The 7,500-nt window shown below is 47.0% G+C and overlaps 22 non-coding genes and 3 pseudogenes across 22 annotated transcripts; all 25 read left to right on the top strand.

Annotated features, from left to right (window-relative positions):
• The first annotated feature begins 43 nt into the window (after positions 1–43).
• On the top strand, positions 44–162 carry LOC146264475 (5S ribosomal RNA). Its single transcript, XR_014725977.1, has one exon. It is a non-coding gene; the product is annotated as a 5S ribosomal RNA (ribosomal RNA).
• Positions 163–340: 178 nt separating this feature from the next.
• On the top strand, positions 341–459 carry LOC146264474 (5S ribosomal RNA). Its single transcript, XR_014725976.1, has one exon. It is a non-coding gene; the product is annotated as a 5S ribosomal RNA (ribosomal RNA).
• Positions 460–643: 184 nt separating this feature from the next.
• LOC146264473 (5S ribosomal RNA) lies at positions 644–762 on the top strand. Its single transcript, XR_014725974.1, has one exon. It is a non-coding gene; the product is annotated as a 5S ribosomal RNA (ribosomal RNA).
• A 172-nt stretch (positions 763–934) lies between these two features.
• LOC146264472 (5S ribosomal RNA) lies at positions 935–1,053 on the top strand. The gene has a single exon (XR_014728196.1). It is a non-coding gene; the product is annotated as a 5S ribosomal RNA (ribosomal RNA).
• A 178-nt stretch (positions 1,054–1,231) lies between these two features.
• Positions 1,232–1,350, top strand: LOC146264471 (5S ribosomal RNA). The gene has a single exon (XR_014725973.1). It is a non-coding gene; the product is annotated as a 5S ribosomal RNA (ribosomal RNA).
• Positions 1,351–1,532: 182 nt separating this feature from the next.
• LOC146264470 (5S ribosomal RNA) lies at positions 1,533–1,651 on the top strand. The gene has a single exon (XR_014725972.1). It is a non-coding gene; the product is annotated as a 5S ribosomal RNA (ribosomal RNA).
• A 172-nt stretch (positions 1,652–1,823) lies between these two features.
• Positions 1,824–1,942, top strand: LOC146264469 (5S ribosomal RNA). The gene has a single exon (XR_014728194.1). It is a non-coding gene; the product is annotated as a 5S ribosomal RNA (ribosomal RNA).
• Positions 1,943–2,120: 178 nt separating this feature from the next.
• On the top strand, positions 2,121–2,239 carry LOC146264468 (5S ribosomal RNA). The gene has a single exon (XR_014725971.1). It is a non-coding gene; the product is annotated as a 5S ribosomal RNA (ribosomal RNA).
• Positions 2,240–2,425: 186 nt separating this feature from the next.
• LOC146264467 (5S ribosomal RNA) lies at positions 2,426–2,544 on the top strand. Its single transcript, XR_014725970.1, has one exon. It is a non-coding gene; the product is annotated as a 5S ribosomal RNA (ribosomal RNA).
• A 178-nt stretch (positions 2,545–2,722) lies between these two features.
• On the top strand, positions 2,723–2,841 carry LOC146264466 (5S ribosomal RNA). Its single transcript, XR_014725968.1, has one exon. It is a non-coding gene; the product is annotated as a 5S ribosomal RNA (ribosomal RNA).
• Positions 2,842–3,025: 184 nt separating this feature from the next.
• LOC146264465 (5S ribosomal RNA) lies at positions 3,026–3,144 on the top strand. The gene has a single exon (XR_014725967.1). It is a non-coding gene; the product is annotated as a 5S ribosomal RNA (ribosomal RNA).
• A 172-nt stretch (positions 3,145–3,316) lies between these two features.
• LOC146264464 (5S ribosomal RNA) lies at positions 3,317–3,435 on the top strand. Its single transcript, XR_014728193.1, has one exon. It is a non-coding gene; the product is annotated as a 5S ribosomal RNA (ribosomal RNA).
• A 178-nt stretch (positions 3,436–3,613) lies between these two features.
• LOC146264463 (5S ribosomal RNA) lies at positions 3,614–3,732 on the top strand (annotated as a pseudogene).
• Positions 3,733–3,922: 190 nt separating this feature from the next.
• LOC146264462 (5S ribosomal RNA) lies at positions 3,923–4,052 on the top strand (annotated as a pseudogene).
• A 172-nt stretch (positions 4,053–4,224) lies between these two features.
• On the top strand, positions 4,225–4,343 carry LOC146264461 (5S ribosomal RNA). The gene has a single exon (XR_014728192.1). It is a non-coding gene; the product is annotated as a 5S ribosomal RNA (ribosomal RNA).
• Positions 4,344–4,521: 178 nt separating this feature from the next.
• LOC146264460 (5S ribosomal RNA) lies at positions 4,522–4,640 on the top strand. The gene has a single exon (XR_014725966.1). It is a non-coding gene; the product is annotated as a 5S ribosomal RNA (ribosomal RNA).
• A 182-nt stretch (positions 4,641–4,822) lies between these two features.
• LOC146264459 (5S ribosomal RNA) lies at positions 4,823–4,941 on the top strand. The gene has a single exon (XR_014725965.1). It is a non-coding gene; the product is annotated as a 5S ribosomal RNA (ribosomal RNA).
• A 194-nt stretch (positions 4,942–5,135) lies between these two features.
• On the top strand, positions 5,136–5,254 carry LOC146264458 (5S ribosomal RNA). Its single transcript, XR_014725964.1, has one exon. It is a non-coding gene; the product is annotated as a 5S ribosomal RNA (ribosomal RNA).
• A 172-nt stretch (positions 5,255–5,426) lies between these two features.
• On the top strand, positions 5,427–5,545 carry LOC146264457 (5S ribosomal RNA). Its single transcript, XR_014728191.1, has one exon. It is a non-coding gene; the product is annotated as a 5S ribosomal RNA (ribosomal RNA).
• A 178-nt stretch (positions 5,546–5,723) lies between these two features.
• On the top strand, positions 5,724–5,842 carry LOC146264456 (5S ribosomal RNA). Its single transcript, XR_014729229.1, has one exon. It is a non-coding gene; the product is annotated as a 5S ribosomal RNA (ribosomal RNA).
• Positions 5,843–6,030: 188 nt separating this feature from the next.
• Positions 6,031–6,160, top strand: LOC146264455 (5S ribosomal RNA; annotated as a pseudogene).
• Positions 6,161–6,324: 164 nt separating this feature from the next.
• On the top strand, positions 6,325–6,443 carry LOC146264454 (5S ribosomal RNA). The gene has a single exon (XR_014725962.1). It is a non-coding gene; the product is annotated as a 5S ribosomal RNA (ribosomal RNA).
• A 192-nt stretch (positions 6,444–6,635) lies between these two features.
• LOC146264453 (5S ribosomal RNA) lies at positions 6,636–6,754 on the top strand. The gene has a single exon (XR_014725961.1). It is a non-coding gene; the product is annotated as a 5S ribosomal RNA (ribosomal RNA).
• A 182-nt stretch (positions 6,755–6,936) lies between these two features.
• LOC146264452 (5S ribosomal RNA) lies at positions 6,937–7,055 on the top strand. Its single transcript, XR_014727732.1, has one exon. It is a non-coding gene; the product is annotated as a 5S ribosomal RNA (ribosomal RNA).
• A 166-nt stretch (positions 7,056–7,221) lies between these two features.
• On the top strand, positions 7,222–7,340 carry LOC146264451 (5S ribosomal RNA). The gene has a single exon (XR_014728038.1). It is a non-coding gene; the product is annotated as a 5S ribosomal RNA (ribosomal RNA).
• The last annotated feature ends 160 nt before the right edge of the window (positions 7,341–7,500 follow it).

Raw genomic sequence — 7,500 nt, 5'->3', positions numbered from 1 at the left:
TAAATCTGTATATGGATAAGTAGCCTATGGTTGTCAACTTATTTCGTACGGCCATACCAGCCTGGCAACGCCCGATCTCGTCTGATCTCGGAAGCTAAGCAGGGTCGGGCCTGGTTAGTACTTGGATGGGAGACCGCCTGGGAATACCAGGTGCTGTATGCTCTTTTGCTCATTCACTTAGAAACTGACATCTTGCAATATGCACAAGTAGTCCTTCATGAAAGGGGCTGGAAGCTGTTTTCATTTTGACACGAGAGAGAGAGAGAGAGAGAGAGACTACCTTGCATTGTCAATTGCTAAATCTGTATATGGATAAGTAGCCTATGGTTGTCAACTTATTTCGTACGGCCATACCAGCCTGGCAACGCCCGATCTCGTCTGATCTCGGAAGCTAAGCAGGGTCGGGCCTGGTTAGTACTTGGATGGGAGACCGCCTGGGAATACCAGGTGCTGTATGCTCTTTTTCTCATTCAATTAGAAACTGACATCTTGCAATATGCACAAGTAGTCCTTCATGAAAGGGGCTGGAAGCTGTTTTCATTTTGACACGAGAGAGAGAGAGAGAGAGAGAGAGAGAGACTACCTTGCATTGTCAATTGCTAAATCTGTATATGGATAAGTAGCCTATGGTTGTCAACTTATTTCGTACGGCCATACCAGCCTGGCAACGCCCGATCTCGTCTGATCTCGGAAGCTAAGCAGGGTCGGGCCTGGTTAGTACTTGGATGGGAGACCGCCTGGGAATACCAGGTGCTGTATGCTCTTTTGCTCATTCACTTAGAAACTGAAATCTTGCAATATGCACAAGTAGTCCTTCATGAAAGGGGCTGGAAGCTGTTTTCATTTTGACACGAGAGAGAGAGAGAGAGACCACCTTGCATTGTCAATTGCTAAATCTGTATATGGATAAGTAGCCTATGGTTGTCAACTTATTTTGTACGGCCATACCAGCCTGGCAACGCCCGATCTCGTCTGATCTCGGAAGCTAAGCAGGGTCGGGCCTGGTTAGTACTTGGATGGGAGACCGCCTGGGAATACCAGGTGCTGTATGCTCTTTTGCTCATTCACTTAGAAACTGACATCTTGCAATATGCACAAGTAGTCCTTCATGAAAGGGGCTGGAAGCTGTTTTCATTTTGACACGAGAGAGAGAGAGAGAGAGAGAGACTACCTTGCATTGTCAATTGCTAAATCTGTATATGGATAAGTAGCCTATGGTTGTCAACTTATTTCGTACGGCCATACCAGCCTGGCAACGCCCGATCTCGTCTGATCTCGGAAGCTAAGCAGGGTCGGGCCTGGTTAGTACTTGGATGGGAGACCGCCTGGGAATACCAGGTGCTGTATGCTCTTTTGCTCATTCAATTAGAAACTGACATCTTGCAATATGCACAAGTAGTCCTTCATGAAAGGGGCTGGAAGCTGTTTTCATTTTGACACGAGAGAGAGAGAGAGAGAGAGAGAGAGACTACCTTGCATTGTCAATTGCTAAATCTGTATATGGATAAGTAGCCTATGGTTGTCAACTTATTTCGTACGGCCATACCAGCCTGGCAACGCCCGATCTCGTCTGATCTCGGAAGCTAAGCAGGGTCGGGCCTGGTTAGTACTTGGATGGGAGACCGCCTGGGAATACCAGGTGCTGTATGCTCTTTTGCTCATTCACTTAGAAACTGAAATCTTGCAATATGCACAAGTAGTCCTTCATGAAAGGGGCTGGAAGCTGTTTTCATTTTGACACGAGAGAGAGAGAGAGAGACCACCTTGCATTGTCAATTGCTAAATCTGTATATGGATAAGTAGCCTATGGTTGTCAACTTTTTTTGTACGGCCATACCAGCCTGGCAACGCCCGATCTCGTCTGATCTCGGAAGCTAAGCAGGGTCGGGCCTGGTTAGTACTTGGATGGGAGACCGCCTGGGAATACCAGGTGCTGTATGCTCTTTTGCTCATTCACTTAGAAACTGACATCTTGCAATATGCACAAGTAGTCCTTCATGAAAGGGGCTGGAAGCTGTTTTCATTTTGACACGAGAGAGAGAGAGAGAGAGAGAGACTACCTTGCATTGTCAATTGCTAAATCTGTATATGGATAAGTAGCCTATGGTTGTCAACTTATTTCGTACGGCCATACCAGCCTGGCAACGCCCGATCTCGTCTGATCTCGGAAGCTAAGCAGGGTCGGGCCTGGTTAGTACTTGGATGGGAGACCGCCTGGGAATACCAGGTGCTGTATGCTCTTTTGCTCATTCAATTAGAAACTGACATCTTGCAATATGCACAAGTAGTCCTTCATGAAAGGGGCTGGAAGCTGTTTTCATTTTGACACGAGAGAGAGAGAGAGAGAGAGAGAGAGAGAGACTACCTTGCATTGTCAATTGCTAAATCTGTATATGGATAAGTAGCCTATGGTTGTCAACTTATTTCGTACGGCCATACCAGCCTGGCAACGCCCGATCTCGTCTGATCTCGGAAGCTAAGCAGGGTCGGGCCTGGTTAGTACTTGGATGGGAGACCGCCTGGGAATACCAGGTGCTGTATGCTCTTTTGCTCATTCACTTAGAAACTGACATCTTGCAATATGCACAAGTAGTCCTTCATGAAAGGGGCTGGAAGCTGTTTTCATTTTGACACGAGAGAGAGAGAGAGAGAGAGAGACTACCTTGCATTGTCAATTGCTAAATCTGTATATGGATAAGTAGCCTATGGTTGTCAACTTATTTCGTACGGCCATACCAGCCTGGCAACGCCCGATCTCGTCTGATCTCGGAAGCTAAGCAGGGTCGGGCCTGGTTAGTACTTGGATGGGAGACCGCCTGGGAATACCAGGTGCTGTATGCTCTTTTTCTCATTCAATTAGAAACTGACATCTTGCAATATGCACAAGTAGTCCTTCATGAAAGGGGCTGGAAGCTGTTTTCATTTTGACACGAGAGAGAGAGAGAGAGAGAGAGAGAGAGACTACCTTGCATTGTCAATTGCTAAATCTGTATATGGATAAGTAGCCTATGGTTGTCAACTTATTTCGTACGGCCATACCAGCCTGGCAACGCCCGATCTCGTCTGATCTCGGAAGCTAAGCAGGGTCGGGCCTGGTTAGTACTTGGATGGGAGACCGCCTGGGAATACCAGGTGCTGTATGCTCTTTTGCTCATTCACTTAGAAACTGAAATCTTGCAATATGCACAAGTAGTCCTTCATGAAAGGGGCTGGAAGCTGTTTTCATTTTGACACGAGAGAGAGAGAGAGAGACCACCTTGCATTGTCAATTGCTAAATCTGTATATGGATAAGTAGCCTATGGTTGTCAACTTATTTTGTACGGCCATACCAGCCTGGCAACGCCCGATCTCGTCTGATCTCGGAAGCTAAGCAGGGTCGGGCCTGGTTAGTACTTGGATGGGAGACCGCCTGGGAATACCAGGTGCTGTATGCTCTTTTGCTCATTCACTTAGAAACTGACATCTTGCAATATGCACAAGTAGTCCTTCATGAAAGGGGCTGGAAGCTGTTTTCATTTTGACACGAGAGAGAGCGAGAGAGAGAGAGACTACCTTGCATTGTCAATTGCTAAATCTGTATATGGATAAGTAGCCTATGGTTGTCAACTTATTTTGTACGGCCATACCAGCCTGGCAACGCCCGATCTCGTCTGATCTCGGAAGCTAAGCAGGGTCGGGCCTGGTTAGTAATTGGATGGGAGACCGCCTGGGAATACCAGGTGCTGTATGCTCTTTTGCTCATTCACTTAGAAACTGACATCTTGCAATATGCACAAGTAGTCCTTCATGAAAGGGGCTGGAAGCTGTTTTCATTTTGACACGAGAGAGAGAGAGAGAGAGAGAGAGAGAGAGAGAGACTACCTTGCATTGTCAATTGCTAAATCTGTATATGGATAAGTAGCCTATGGTTGTCAACTTATTTCGTACGGCCATACTAGCCTGGCAACGCCCGATCTCGTCTGATCTCGGAAGCTAAGCAGGGTCGGGCCAGGGTCGGGCCTGGTTAGTACTTGGATGGGAGACCGCCTGGGAATACCAGGTGCTGTATGCTCTTTTGCTCATTCACTTAGAAACTGAAATCTTGCAATATGCACAAGTAGTCCTTCATGAAAGGGGCTGGAAGCTGTTTTCATTTTGACACGAGAGAGAGAGAGAGAGACCACCTTGCATTGTCAATTGCTAAATCTGTATATGGATAAGTAGCCTATGGTTGTCAACTTTTTTTGTACGGCCATACCAGCCTGGCAACGCCCGATCTCGTCTGATCTCGGAAGCTAAGCAGGGTCGGGCCTGGTTAGTACTTGGATGGGAGACCGCCTGGGAATACCAGGTGCTGTATGCTCTTTTGCTCATTCACTTAGAAACTGACATCTTGCAATATGCACAAGTAGTCCTTCATGAAAGGGGCTGGAAGCTGTTTTCATTTTGACACGAGAGAGAGAGAGAGAGAGAGAGACTACCTTGCATTGTCAATTGCTAAATCTGTATATGGATAAGTAGCCTATGGTTGTCAACTTATTTCGTACGGCCATACCAGCCTGGCAACGCCCGATCTCGTCTGATCTCGGAAGCTAAGCAGGGTCGGGCCTGGTTAGTACTTGGATGGGAGACCGCCTGGGAATACCAGGTGCTGTATGCTCTTTTGCTCATTCAATTAGAAACTGACATCTTGCAATATGCACAAGTAGTCCTTCATGAAAGGGGCTGGAAGCTGTTTTCATTTTGGCACGAGAGAGAGAGAGAGAGAGAGAGAGAGACTACCTTGCATTGTCAATTGCTAAATCTGTATATGGATAAGTAGCCTATGGTTGTCAACTTATTTCGTACGGCCATACCAGCCTGGCAACGCCCGATCTCGTCTGATCTCGGAAGCTAAGCAGGGTCGGGCCTGGTTAGTACTTGGATGGGAGACCGCCTGGGAATACCAGGTGCTGTATGCTCTTTTGCTCATTCAATTAGAAACTGACATCTTGCAATATGCACAAGTAGTCCTTAATGAAAGGGGCTGGAAGCTGTTTTCATTTTGACACGAGAGAGAGAGAGAGAGAGAGAGAGAGAGAGAGAGAGAGACTACCTTGCATTGTCAATTGCTAAATCTGTATATGGATAAGTAGCCTATGGTTGTCAACTTATTTCGTACGGCCATACCAGCCTGGCAACGCCCGATCTCGTCTGATCTCGGAAGCTAAGCAGGGTCGGGCCTGGTTAGTACTTGGATGGGAGACCGCCTGGGAATACCAGGTGCTGTATGCTCTTTTGCTCATTCACTTAGAAACTGAAATCTTGCAATATGCACAAGTAGTCCTTCATGAAAGGGGCTGGAAGCTGTTTTCATTTTGACACGAGAGAGAGAGAGAGAGACCACCTTGCATTGTCAATTGCTAAATCTGTATATGGATAAGTAGCCTATGGTTGTCAACTTATTTTGTACGGCCATACCAGCCTGGCAACGCCCGATCTCGTCTGATCTCGGAAGCTAAGCAGGGTCGGGCCTGGTTAGTACTTGGATGGGAGACCGCCTGGGAATACCAGGTGCTGTATGCTCTTTTGCTCATTCACTTAGAAACTGACATCTTGCAATATGCACAAGTAGTCCTTCATGAAAGGGGCTGGAAGCTGTTTTCATTTTGACACGAGAGAGAGCGAGAGAGAGAGAGACTACCTTGCATTGTCAATTGCTAAATCTGTATATGGATAAGTAGCCTATGGTTGTCAACTTATTTCGTACGGCCATACCAGCCTGGCAACGCCCGATCTCGTCTGATCTCGGAAGCTAAGCAGGGTCGGGCCTGGTTAGTAATTGGATGGGAGACCGCCTGGGAATACCAGGTGCTGTATGCTCTTTTGCTCATTCACTTAGAAACTGACATCTTGCAATATGCACAAGTAGTCCTTCATGAAAGGGGCTGGAAGCTGTTTTCATTTTGACACGAGAGAGAGAGAGAGAGAGAGAGAGAGAGAGAGACTACCTTGCATTGTCAATTGCTAAATCTGTATATGGATAAGTAGCCTATGGTTGTCAACTTATTTCGTACGGCCATACTAGCCTGGCAACGCCCGATCTCGTCTGATCTCGGAAGCTAAGCAGGGTCGGGCCAGGGTCGGGCCTGGTTAGTACTTGGATGGGAGACCGCCTGGGAATACCAGGTGCTGTATGCTCTTTTGCTCATTCACTTAGAAACTGAAATCTTGCAATATGCACAAGTAGTCCTTCATGAAAGGGGCTGGAAGCTGTTTTCATTTTGACACGAGAGAGAGACCACCTTGCATTGTCAATTGCTAAATCTGTATATGGATAAGTAGCCTATGGTTGTCAACTTATTTCGTACGGCCATACCAGCCTGGCAACGCCCGATCTCGTCTGATCTCGGAAGCTAAGCAGGGTCGGGCCTGGTTAGTACTTGGATGGGAGACCGCCTGGGAATACCAGGTGCTGTATGCTCTTTTGCTCATTCACTTAGAAACTGACATCTTGCAATATGCACAAGTAGTCCTTCATGAAAGGGGCTGGAAGCTGTTTTCATTTTGACACGAGAGAGAGAGAGAGAGAGAGAGAGAGAGAGAGAGAGACTACCTTGCATTGTCAATTGCTAAATCTGTATATGGATAAGTAGCCTATGGTTGTCAACTTATTTCGTACGGCCATACCAGCCTGGCAACGCCCGATCTCGTCTGATCTCGGAAGCTAAGCAGGGTCGGGCCTGGTTAGTACTTGGATGGGAGACCGCCTGGGAATACCAGGTGCTGTATGCTCTTTTGCTCATTCACTTAGAAACTGACATCTTGCAATATGCACAAGTAGTCCTTCATGAAAGGGGCTGGAAGCTGTTTTCATTTTGACACGAGAGAGAGAGAGAGAGAGAGAGAGAGACCACCTTGCATTGTCAATTGCTAAATCTGTATATGGATAAGTAGCCTATGGTTGTCAACTTATTTCGTACGGCCATACCAGCCTGGCAACGCCCGATCACGTCTGATCTCGGAAGCTAAGCAGGGTCGGGCCTGGTTAGTACTTGGATGGGAGACCGCCTGGGAATACCAGGTGCTGTATGCTCTTTTGCTCATTCACTTAGAAACTGACATCTTGCAATATGCACAAGTAGTCCTTCATGAAAGGGGCTGGAAGCTGTTTTCATTTTGACACGAGAGAGAGAGACTACTTTGCATTGTCAATTGCTAAATCTGTATATGGATAAGTAGCCTATGGTTGTCAACTTATTTCGTATGGCCATACCAGCCTGGCAACGCCCGATCTCGTCTGATCTCGGAAGCTAAGCAGGGTCGGGCCTGGTTAGTACTTGGATGGGAGACCGCCTGGGAATACCAGGTGCTGTATGCTCTTTTGCTCATTCAATTAGAAACTGACATCTTGCAATATGCACAAGTAGTCCTTCATGAAAGGGGCTGGAAGCTGTTTTCATTTTGACACGAGAGAGAGAGAGAGAGAGAGAGAGAGAGAGAGACTACCTTGCATTGTCAATTGCTAAATCTGTATATGG

This window comes from Hypomesus nipponensis, chromosome 12, assembly GCF_054491055.1.
Source record: "Hypomesus nipponensis isolate SF chromosome 12, ASM5449105v1, whole genome shotgun sequence".
NCBI classification, from domain to species: Eukaryota; Metazoa; Chordata; class Actinopteri; order Osmeriformes; family Osmeridae; genus Hypomesus; species Hypomesus nipponensis.
This window is presented reverse-complemented; position numbering and strand designations above follow the sequence as displayed.